The sequence below is a fragment of the Triticum urartu genome, chromosome 3, assembly GCF_003073215.2.
Source record: "Triticum urartu cultivar G1812 chromosome 3, Tu2.1, whole genome shotgun sequence".
Lineage (NCBI taxonomy): Eukaryota > Viridiplantae > Streptophyta > Magnoliopsida > Poales > Poaceae > Triticum > Triticum urartu.
In genome coordinates, this window is record NC_053024.1 from 643,898,209 (window position 1) to 643,911,470 (window position 13,262).

The following is a 13,262-nucleotide window of genomic DNA, read 5'->3' on the forward strand; positions in this document are numbered from 1 at the left end:
TCTCATGGCTTTGAGAGACTCATTGATATCATGCTTAGGTGGAATAGATCTAAGTTTCAAAGAATCAACATCAAGAGAAATTCTATCAACGTTCCTAGCCAACTCATCAATCTTAAGCAATTTTTATTCAATCAAAGCATTGAAATTCTTTTGCGAAGTAATAAATTCTTTAATATTAGATTCAAAATGAGAGGGCATCTTATTATAATTTCCATAAGAATTGTTGTAGGAATTACCATAATTATTAGAGGAATTACTAGGATACGGCCTAGGATTAAAGTTTTGTCTATACGCGTTGTTACCAAAATTATTCCTACAAACAAAATTCACATCCATAGATTCATTATTATTCTCAACCAAAGTAGACAAAGGCATATCATTAGGATTAGAAGAAACACTTTTATTAGAAAATAATTTCATAAGTTCATCCATCTTTCCACTCAAAACATTAATTTCTTCTATCGCATGCATTTTCTTATTAGTAGATCTTTCAGTGTGCCATTGAGAATAATTATGTTGGGGAACGTAGTAATTTCAAAATTTTCCTACGCACACGCAAGATCATGGTGATGCATAGCAACGAGAGGGGAGAGTATTGTCTACGTACCCTCATAGACCGAAAGCGGAAGCGTTATCACAACGCAGTTGATGTAGTCGTACGTCTTCACGATCCGACCGATCAAGTACCGAACGCACGACACCTCCGAGTTCAGCACACGTTCAGCCCGATGACGTCCCTCGAACTCCGATCCAGCCGAGTGTTGAGGGAGAGTTTCGTTAGCACGACGGCATGGTGACAATGATGATGTTCTACCGACGCAGGGCTTCGCCTAAGCACCGCTATGATATGATCGAGGTGGATTATGGTGGAGGGGGGCACCGCACACGGCTAAGAGATCAAGAGATCAACTGTTGTGTCTATGGGGTGCCCCCTGGCCATGTATATAAAGGAGCAAGGGGAGGAGGCGGCCGGCCAGGGAGAGGCGCGCCAAGGGGGAGTCCTACTCCCACTAGGAGTAGGATTCCTCCTATTACTAGTAGGAGTAGGAGAGGGGGAAGGAAAGGGAGAGGAGGAGAAGGAAAGAGAGGATCGCCCCCCTTGCCCTAAACCAATTCAGTTTGGTCCTTGGGGGGCGCGCCCCACACTCCCCTTGCTTCCCTCTATTTCCACTAAGGCCCATGTAGGCCCATTAAGCCCCCGAGGAGGTTCCGGTAACCCCCGGTACTCTGGTAAAATCCCGATTTCAGCCGGAACAATTCCGATATCCAAATATAGGCTTCCAATATATCAATATTTATGTCTCGGCCATTTTGAGAATCCTCGTCATGTCCGTGATCACATCGCGGACTCCGAACAACCTTCGGTACATCAAAACTCATAAACTCGTAATATAACCGTCATCGAAACGTTAAGCGTGCGGACCCTACGGGTTCGAGAACTATGTAGACATGACCGAGACACGTCTCCGATCAATAACCAATAGCGGAACCTGGATGCTCATATTGGCTCCTACATATTCTACGAAGCTCTTTATCGGTCAAACCGCATAACAACATACGTTGTTCCCTTTGTCATCAGTATGTTATTTGCCTGAGATTCGATCGTCGGTATCTCAATACCTAGTTCAATCTCGTTACCGGCAAGTCTCTTTACTCATTCCGTAATACATCATCCTGCAACTAACTCATTAGTTGCAATGCTTGCAAGGCTTAAGTGATGTGCATTACTGAGAGGGCCCAGAGATACCTCTCCGACAATCGGAGTGACAAATCCTAATCTCGAAATACGTCAACCCAGCAAGTACCTTTGGAGACACGTGTAGAGCACCTTTATAATCACCCAGTTACGTTGTGACGTTTGGTAGCACACAAAGAGTTCCTTCGGTAAACGGGAGTTGCATAATCTCATAGTCATAGGAACATGTATAAGTCATGAAGAAAGCAATAGCAACAAACTAAACGATCAAGTGCTAAGCTAACGGAATGGGTTAAGTCAATCACATCATTCTCCTAATGATGTGATCCCGTTAATCAAATGACAACCCATGTCAATGGTTAGGAAACTTAACCATCTTTGATCAACGAGCTAGTCAAGTAGAGACATACTAGTGACACTCTGTTTGTCTATGTATTCACACATGTATTATGTTTCCGGTTAATACAATTCTAGCATGAATAATAAACATTTATCATGATATAAGGAAATAAATAATAACTTTATTATTACCTCTAGGGCATATTTCCTTCAGTCTCCCACTTGCACTAGAGTCAATAATCTAGATTACACAGTAATGATTCTAACACCCATGGTGCCTTGGTGCTGATCATGTTTTGCTCATGGAAGAGGCTTAGTCAACGGGTCTACAACATTCAGATCCATATGTATCTTGCAAATTTCTATGTCTCCCACCTGGACTAAATCCCGGATGGAATTGAAGCATCTCTTGATGTGCTTGGTTCTCTTGTAAAATCTGGATTCCTTCGCCAAGGCAATTGCACTAGTATTGTCACAAAAGATTTTCATTGGACCCGATGCACTAGGTATGACACCTAGATCGGATATGAACTCCTTCATCCAGACTCCTTCATTTGCTGCTTCTGAAGCAGCTATGTACTCCGCTTCACACGTAGATCCCGCCACGATGCTTTGTTTAGAACTGCACAAACTGACAGCTCCACCGTTTAATATAAACACGTATCCGATTTGCGATTTAGAATCGTCTGGATTAGTGTCAAAGCTTGCGTCAACGTAACCATTTACGATGAGCTCTTTGTCACCTCCATAAACGAGAAACACATCCTTAGTCCTTTTCAGGTATTTCAGGATGTTCTTGACCGCTGTCCAGTGATCCACTCTTGGATTACTTTGATACCTCCCTGCTAGACTTATAGCAAGGCACACATCAGGTCTGGTACACAGCATTGCATACATGATAGAGCCTATGGCTGAAGCATAGGGAACATCTTTCATGTTCTCTCTATCTTCTGCAGTGGTCGGGCATTGAGTCTTACTCAACTTCACACCTTGTAACACAGGCAAGAACCCTTTCTTTGCTTGATCCATTTTTAATTTTTTCAAAACTTTGTCAAGGTATGTGCTTTGTGAAAGTCCAATTAAGCGTCTTGATCTATCTCTATAGATCTTGATGCCCAATATGTAAGCAGCTTCACCGAGGTATTTCATAGAAAAACTCTTATTCAAGTATCCCTTTCTGCTATCCAGAAATTCTATATCATTTCCAATCAGCAATATGTCATCCACATATAATATCAGAAATGCTACAGAGCTCTCACTCACTTTCTTGTAAATACAGGCTTCTCCAAAAGTCTGTATAAAACCAAATGCTTTGATCATACTATCAAAGCGTTTATTCCAACTCCGAGAGGCTTGCACCAGTCCATAAATGGATCGCTGGAGCTTGCACACTTTGTTAGCTCCCTTTGGATCGACAAAACCTTCTGGTTGCATCATATACAACTCTTCTTCCAGAAATCCATTCAGGAATGCAGTTTTGACATCCATCTACCAAATTTCATAATCATAAAATGCGGCAATTGCTAACATGATTCGGACAGACTTAAGCATCGCAACGGGTGAGAAGGTCTCATCGTAGTCAATTCCTTGAACTTGCCGAAAACCTTTTGCGACAAGTCGAGCTTTATAGACAGTAACATTACCGTCAGCGTCAGTCTTCTTCTTGAAGATCCATTTATTCTCAATTGCTTGCCGATCAACGGGCAAGTCAACCAAACTCCACACTTTGTTCTCATACATGGATCCCATCTCAGATTTCATGGCCTCAAGCCATTTTGCGGAATCTGGGCTCACCATCGCTTCTTCATAGTTCGTAGGTTCGTCATGGTCTAGTAACATAACTTCCAGAACAGGATTACCGTACCACTCTGGTGCGGATCTTACTCTGGTTGACCTATGAGGTTCAGTAACAACTTGATCTAAAGTTTCGTGATCATCATTATTAACTTCCTCACTAATTGGTGTAGGTGTCGCAGAAACTGTTTTCTGTGATGAACTACTTTCAATAAGGGAGCAGGTACAGTTACCTCATCAAGTTCTATTTTCCTCCCACTCACTTCTTTCGAAAGAAACTCCTTCTCTAGAAAAACTCTGAATTTAGCAACAAAAGTTTTGCCTTCAGATCTGTGATAGAAGGTGTACCCAACAGTCTCCTTTGGGTATCCTATGAAGACACATTTCTCCGATTTGGGTTCGAGATTATCAGGTTGAAGCCTTTTCATATAAGCATCGCAGCCCCAAACTTTCAGAAACGACAACTTTGGTTTCTTACCAAACCATAGTTCATAAGGGGTCGTCTCAACGGATTTCGATGGTGCCCTATTTAAGGTGAATGCGGCCGTCTCTAAAGCATAACCCCAAAATGATAGCGGTAAATTAGTAATAGACATCATAGATCGCACCATATCTAGTAAAGTACAATTACGACGTTCGGACACACCATTACGATGTGGTGTTCCGGGTGGCGTGAGTTGCGAAACTATCCCGCATTGTTTCAAATGAAGACCAAACTCATAACTCAAATATTCTCCTCCACGATCAGATCGTAGATACTTTATTTTCTTGTTATGATGATTTTCAACTTCACTCTGAAATTCTTTGAACTTTTCAAATGTTTCAGACTTATGTCTCATTAATTAGATATATCCATATCTGCTTAAATCATCTGTGAAGGTGAGAAAATAACAATATCCGCCATGAGCCTCAACATTCATTGGACCACATACATCTGTATGTATGATCTCCAACAAATTTGTTGCGCTCTCCATAGTTCTGGAGAACGGCATTTTAGTCATATTGCCCATGAGGCACGGTTCGCAAGTACCAAGTGATTCATAATCAAGTGGTTCCAAAAGTCCACCAGTATGGAGTTTCTTCATGCGCTTTACTCCGATATGACCTAAACGGCAGTGCCACAAATAAGTTGCACTATCATTATCAACTCTGCATCTTTTGGCTTCAATATTATGAATATGTGTATCACCACTATAAAGATTTAGCAAAAATAGACCACTCTTCAAGGGTGCATGACCATAAAAGATATTACTCATATAAATAGAACAACCATTATTCTCTGATTTAAATGAATAACCGTCTCGCATCAAACAAGATCTAGATATAATGGTCATGCTCAACGCTGGCACCAAATAACAATTATTTAGGTCTAATACTAATCCCAAAGGTAGATGTAGAGGTAGCATGCCGACCGCGATCACATCGACTTTGGAACCATTTCCCACGCGCATCGTCCACTCATCCTTAGCCAATCTTCGCTTAATCCGTAGCCCCTGTTTCAAGTTGCAAATGTTAGCAACAAAACCAGTATCAAATACCTAGGTGCTACTGCGAGCATTAGTAAGGTACACATCAATAACATGTATATCACATATACCTTTGTTCACTTTGTCATCCTTCTTATCCGCCAAATACTTGGGGCAGTTTCGCTTCCAGTGACCAGTCTGCTTGCAGTAGAAGCACTCAGTCTCAGGCTTAGGTCCAGACTTGGGTTTCTTCTCCTGAGCAGCAACTTCTTTGTTGTTCTTCTTGAAGTTCCCCTTCTTCTTCCCTTTGCCCTTTTTCTTGAAACTGGTGGTCTTATTGACCATCAACACTTGATGCTCCTTCTTGATTTCTACCTCCGCGGCCTTTAGCATCGCGAAGAGCTCGGGAATAGTCTTATTCATCCCTTGCATATTATAGTTCATCACGAAGCTTTTGTATCTTGGTGGCAGTGATTGAAGAACTCTGTCAATGACACTATTGATACGTCTCCAACGTATCTATAATTTTTGATTGCTCCATGCTATATTATCTACTGTTTTGGACTATATTGGGCTTTATTTTCCACTTTTATATTATTTTTGGGACTAACCTATTAACCGAAGGCGCAGCCCAGAATTGCTGTTTTTTGCCTATTTTAGTGTTTCAAAGAAACGGAATATCAAACGGAGTCCAAATGGAATAAACCTTTCCGGAACGTGATTTTCTTCCCAAATATGACCCAGGAGACTTGGACCCTACGCCAAGGAAGCTTCGAGGTGGGCACGAGGTAGGGGGGCGCGCCCTATACCCCCAGGCGTGCCCCCACCCTCGTGGGCCCACCGAAGCTCCACCGACGTACTTCTTCCTCCTATATATACCTATGTACCCCCAAACGAACAGAGATGGAGCCAAAAACCTAATTCCACCACCGCAACTTTCTGTATCCACGAGATCCCATCTTGGGGCCTGTTCCGGAGCTCTGCCGGAGAGGGCCGTCATCACGGAGGGCTTCTACATCATCACAGCCTCTCCGATGATGTGTGAGTAGTTTACCTCAGACCTTCGGGTCCATAGTTATTAGCTAGATGGCTTCTTCTCTCTTTTTGGATCTCAATACAAAGTTCTCCCCCTCTCTCGTGGAAATCTATTCGATTTAACCTTCTTCTTTTTGGGATGTGTTTGTTGAGACCGATGAGTTGTAGGTTTATGATCAAGTCTATCTGTGAATAATATTTGAATCTTCTCTGAATTCTTTTATGTATGATTCGTTATCTTTGCAAGTCTCTTCGAATTATCCGTTTGGTTTGGCCAACTAGATTGGTAGTTCTTGCCATGGGAGAAGTGCTTAGCTTTGTGTTCGATCTTGCGGTGTCCTTTCCAAGTGACAGAAGGGGCAGCAAGGCACATATTGTATCGTTGCCATCGAGGATAACAAGAAGGGATTTATTTCATATTGCATGAATTTATCTCTCTACATCATGTAATCTTGCTTAAAGCGTTACTCTGTTTTTAACTTAATACTCTAGATGCATGCTGGATAGCGGTTGATGAGTGGGGTAATAGTAGTAGATGCAGAATCGTTTCGGTCTACTTGTCACGGACGTGATGCCTATATACATGATCATGCCTAGATATTCTCATAACTATGCTCAATTCTGTCAATTGCTCAACAGTAATTTGTTCACCCACCGTAGAATACTTATGCTCTTGAGAGAAGCAACTAGTGAAACCTATGGCCCCCGGGTCTATTCTCATCATATCAATCTCCATCACTTTAATCTTGCTTTGCTTTTTTACTTTGCCTTTTACTTTTCACTTTGCATGTCTATACCAAAAATACCAAAAATATTATATCTATCAGATCTCACTCTCGTCAGTGACCGTGAAGGGATTGACAACCCCTAATCGCGTTGGTTGCGACTAGCTATCGTTTTGTGCAGGTACGAGGGACTTGAGCGTGGCCTCCTACTGGATTGATACCTTGGTTCTCAAAAACTGAGGGAAATACTTACGCTACTCTGCTGCATCATCCTTTCCTCTTCAGGGAAATCCAACGCAAGCTCAAGAGGTAGCAACTATCAACAGGAACATTAACTCCCAGTTGAGTCAAGTGATTATGATACCCAGACATTTTGAGTATATGTTCACTGACAGAACTATTCTCCTCCATCTTGCAGCTATAGAACTTATTGGAGACTTCATATCTCTTAATCCGGGCATTTGCTTGAAATATTAACTTCAACTCCTGGAGCATCTCATATGCTCCATGACGTTCAAAACGTCGTTGAAGACCCGGTTCTAAGCCGTAAAGCATGGCACACTGAACTATCGAGTAGTCATCAGCTTTGCTCTGCCAGACGTTCATAACATCTGGTGTTGCTCCTGCAGCAGGCTTGGCACTTAGCGGTGCTTCCAGGACGTAATTCTTATGTGCAGCAATGAGGGTAATCCTCAAGTTACGGACACAGTCCGTGTAATTGATACCATTATCTTTCAACTTTGCTTTCTCAAGGAACGCATTAAAATTCAACGGAACAATAGCACGGGCCATCTATCTACAATCAACATAGAAAAGCAAGATACTATCAGGTACTAAGTTCATGATAAATTTAAGTTCAATTAATCATATTATTTAAGAACTCCCACTTAGATAGACATCCCTCTAATCCTCTAAGTGATCACGTGATCCATATCAACTAAACCATGTCCGGTCATCACGTGAGATGGAGTAGTATCAATGGTGAACATCACTATGTTGATCATATCTACTATATGATTCACGCTCGACCTTTCGGTCTCCGTGTTTCGAGGCCATATCTGTTATATGCTAGGCTCGTCAAGTTTAACCTGAGTATTCCGCGTGTGCAACTGTTTTGCACCCGTTGTATTTGAACATAGAGCCTATCACACCCGATCAGCATGTGGTGTCTCAGCACGAAGAACTTTCGCAATGGTGCATACTCAGGGAGAACACTTATACTTTGATAATTTAGTGAGGGATCATCTTATAATGCTACTAAGGGAGTCCTGGATTAGGGGGTCTCCGAACAGCCGGACTATCTCCATTGGCCGGACTGTTAGACTATGAAGATACAAGATTGAAGACTTTGTCTCGTGTCCGGATGGGACTCTACTTGGCGTGGAAGGAAAGCTAGGCAATATGGATATGAATATCTCCTCCTTTCTAACCGACCTTGTGTAACCCTGACCCTCTCCGGTGTCTATATAAACCGAAGGGTTTTAGTCTGTAGGACAACAACCATAACATACAATCATACCATAGGCTAGCTTCTAGGGTTTAGCCTCTCTGATCTCGTGGTAGATCTACTCTTGTACTACCCATATCATCAATATTAATCAAGCAGGACGTAGGGTTTTACCTCCATCAAGAGGGCCCAAACCTGGGTAAAACATCGTATCCCCTGCCTCCTGTTACCATCCGGCCTAGACGCACAGTTCGGGACCCCCTACCAGATATCCGCCGGTTTTGACACCGACATTGGTGCTTTCATTGAGAGTTCCTCTGCATCGTCGCTGTTAGGCTTGATGGCTCCTACTATCATCAATAGCGATGCGGTCCAGGGTGAGACTTTTCTCCCCCGACAGATCTTCGTATTTGGCGGCTTTGCACTGCGGGCTAATTCGCTTGGCCATCTGGAGCAGATTGAAAGCTACGCCCCTGGCCATCAGGTCAGATTTGGAAGTTTGAACTACACGGCCGACATCCGCGGAGACTTGATCTTCGACGGATTCGAGCCACAGCCAGGCGTGCCGCACTGTCGCGATGGGTATGACCTAGCTCTGCCGCCGAACAGTACCCCAGAGGCCGCGCCCGCATCAGCTCCGACCCTTAGCTCGGAGCCAACTGCGCCAATCGAGGACGGGTGGCTAGATACCGCCTCAGGGGCTGCAGTCTCGATGGCGATCGAGCCAAACACCAGCATAATCCTCTGCGCAGCCCGTGACTCCAAGGTGCCGGACTCTTTTCCGGACTCCAAACCATCCACGCCCCTGCCAGTCGAATCCGATTGGGCGCCGATCATGGAATTCACCGCCGCGGATATCTTTCAACACTCGCCCTTCGGCGATATTCTGAATTCACTAAGGTCTCTCTCTTTGTTAGGAGAGCCCTGGCCGGATTATGGCCAACAAGATTGGGATGCGGACGACGAAGAAATTCGATGCCCACCCACCACCCACTTCGTAGCCACTGTCGATGATTTAACTGACATGCTCGACTTCGACTCCGAAGACATCGACGGTATGGACGACGATGTAGGAGACGAACATGAATCAGCACCTATAGGGCACTGGAAAGCCACCTCGTCATATGACATATACATGGTGGATACACCCAACGAAGGCAATGGCGACGAGATAGCGGAGGATGACCCCTCCAAGAAGCAACTCAAGCGCCGACGTCAGTGGCGCCGCTCTAAATCCCGCCAAAGCAAAAGTGGTGATACCGGCACAGGAGATAATAACACTCCGGATAGCGCCGAAGACAACAACAATCCCCTCCAGCAAGATTTAGAGCAGGAGGATGAAGGAGCCAGCTCTCCTGAGAGAGCGGCAGACGGAGAGGAGGAGGATGATCACATGCCCCCCTCCGAAGACGAGGCAAGCCTCGGCGACGATGAATTCTCCGTACCAGAGGATCCCGTTGAACAAGAGCGCTTCAAGCGCCGGCTTATGGCCACGGCAAATAGCCTGAAGAAAAAGCAGCAGTAGCTTCAAGATGATCAAGATCTGCTAGCTGACAAATGGACTGAAGTCCTCGCGGCCGAGGAATATAAACTCGAGCGTCCCTCCAAGAGTTACCCAAGGCGCATGTTACTACCCTGACTGGAGGAAGAAGCGTATGATACGGCTGATCGGCCACCTCGTGGCCGCGATAGAGAGGCATTCCAGCCAAAAGCTCAGCCTCCACCCCAACGCCATTCAAATAAAAAGGCATGGGGAGATATGCCAGACCTTCGAGACATATTGGAGGACAAGGCAAAGCATTCAAGATCGATCTACGGATCATGAGGGCACACCACTCTGCGAGACGACAAACGTCACGCCGGATACAGTAAAAGCAAATCCGGCCGGGCCGAACACAGCGGGCAAGACCCATTCGAGCTGCGTCGCGATATAGCCCAATACAGAGGCGCCGCACACCCCTTATGCTTCACAGACGAAGCAATGGAACATCAATTCCCAGAAGGTTTCAAACCTGTAAATATTGAATCATACGACGGCACAACAGATCCCGCAGTATGGATTGAGGATTTCCTCCTCCACATCCACATGGCCCGCGGCGATGACTTACACGCCATCAAATACCTCCCACTAAAGCTCAGATGACCAGCGCGGCATTGGCTTAACAGCTTGCCAGCGGACTCCATTAGCTGTTGGGAAGATCTGGAAGCCGCATTCCTCGACAACTTTCAGGGCACTTATGTGCGACCACCAGACGCCGATGACTTGAGCCACATAATTCAGCAGCCAGAAGAGTCGGCCAGGCAATTCTGGACTCGGTTCCTTACAAAGAAAAATCAAATCGTCGACTGTATGGATGCGGAGGCCTTAGCAGCTTTCAAGCACAACATCCGAGACGAGTGGCTAGCCTGGCACCTTGGTCAGGAAAAGCCGAAATCTATGCCAGCTCTCACGACGCTCATGACCCGCTTTTGTGCGGGAGAAGACAACTGGCTGGCTCGCAATAATAACATATCAAAGAACCATGGTACCTCAGATACCAAGGACAGCAATAGCAGGTCATGTCGCAACAAGCATAAGCGCCGCATTAACAGCGAAAATACTGAGGATACGGCAGTCAATGCCGGATTCAAACAAAGTACGCCGGGTCCATCCAGCTTGGACCGTATACTCGATCGCTCATGTCAAATACACGGCACCCCAGACAAGCCAGCCAATCACACCAACAGGGATTGTTGCGTGTTCAAGCAGGCCGGCAAGTTAATTGCCGAAAACAAGGACAAGGGGCCGCATAGCGATGACGAGGAGGAGCCCCGACAGCCGCACACTGGAGGACAGAAGAGGTTTCCTCCGCAAGTGCGGACGGTGAACATGATATACGCAACCCACATCCCCAAGAGGGAGCAGAAGCGTGCGCTCAGGGACGTATATGCATTGGAGCCAGTCACCCCAAAGTTCAACCCTTGGTCCTCCTGTCCGATCACCTTCGATCGCAGGGACCACCCCACTAGTATCCGTCATGGCGGATTCGCCGCACTGGTCCTAGACCCAATCATCGACGGATTTCACCTCACTCGAGTCCTTATGGACGGCGGCAGCAGCCTGAACCTGCTTTATCAGGACATAGTGCGCAAAATGGGTATAGACCCCTCAAGGATCAAACCCACGAGAACGACCTTTAAGGGCGTCATTCCAGGTGTAGAGGCCCATTGCACAGGCTCAATTACACTGGAAGTGGTCTTCAGATCCCCGGATAATTTCCGAAGCGAAGAGTTAATCTTCGATATAGTCCCGTTCCGCAGTGGTTATCATGCGCTGCTCGGGCGAACCGCATTCGCTAGATTCAATGCGATACCGCATTATGCATACCTCAAGCTCAAGATGCCAGGACCTCGCGGAGTTATTACAGTCAATGGAAACACAGAGCGCTCTCTCCGAATAGAGGAGCACACCGCGGCCCTCGCAGCAGAAGCGCAAAGCAGCCTCTCAAGGCAATCAACCAGTTCGGCGCTTCAAAGCCCGGACACCTTCAAGCGCGCTCGGGGCAATCGGCAAATAGACCGCCTGGCGCGATCTGAGCTCGCGTAGCAATACGGCGGCCACCCCAATCCCAGCCCAACGGCGATATTCGTGCCGCGCGTACATAATTACGCATTAAAAATACCATGAGCACAGGTGGGGGGGACAACTGCGGCACGCCCCAAAACATGGCCTAAACCGCACTAGGGGCTTCCCATTTGGTTATTTTTCTTTTTTTTTCAGGACCTTAATCTCTGGAAACACTATCTGACAGCACTATTGCCGAACACATGATGCAGCAACCAAGGAGGCAGACAGCTACGTTATACCACGGAATTCCCAGGTTGATTACAGTAACGAGCGAAATATTTGATTTCATATCATTCCTCAGCTTTCCCTTGGAAGGGACATAGTCCTAGTCTTTGCTTATCGCACTATCTGTATCACTCTGCTTTAATGCAATTTTTCAATAAACAATGCATGACATTACGACTATTATTGCATTCTTGTTGTATATATATACCTATGTGTTCATTAATGACGCCTTGCAACCGTACACTCTGGTATGGCCAATACACCAGGGACTTACGTACCCCACAATGCGGTGTGAAAAGTCTGAACACTTTCACAAGTGCGGCACCCCGAACTTATAGCATTATATGCATCAGCTCCGAATCATGTCTTTGGTCAAATGTTGGGTTTGCCTGGCTCCTATGTTTTGGTACCTTAAGTTCTGCTCTATCGGCTAAGGTAGCGCTAGGAAAACTACTACGATTGTGCCCCGGTTCTACCGGGCTGAGCACCTCAGTAGAGAAAGCTAAAACTGACTGTCATGATAAGGCGAGAGACTGGTCGCTGTTCGGCGAGGTTTTTCGAGTCCCTAAAGACTTATGCCGCTTAGGGCGAGGGGCCGGCCCTGTCCGGCTTACAGGCGTGTATCGCGCCCCGAATTCGGCCTTCCGAATACCAGGGGCTTCGCCAAAATTTAAAATTATAGAATTCTATGGCTAAGTGAGAGTGATAAAGCATTATTAGTCCGGTTGCCTTGTTTGTTGTGCTGAGCACCTCCCTCGAAGGACCTAAACATGGGAACAAGAGTGCTCAGGTTTATCTCGAACACCCCAGCACTCGTGGCATGGGGGCAGAAGCCAAGGACTAGCCATCTCTCAGATTGGATAAACAGCCAAACAGAAGGTAATATTTTAAATTCCAACAAGCGTTGCATAGCGCATATGAAACAAGT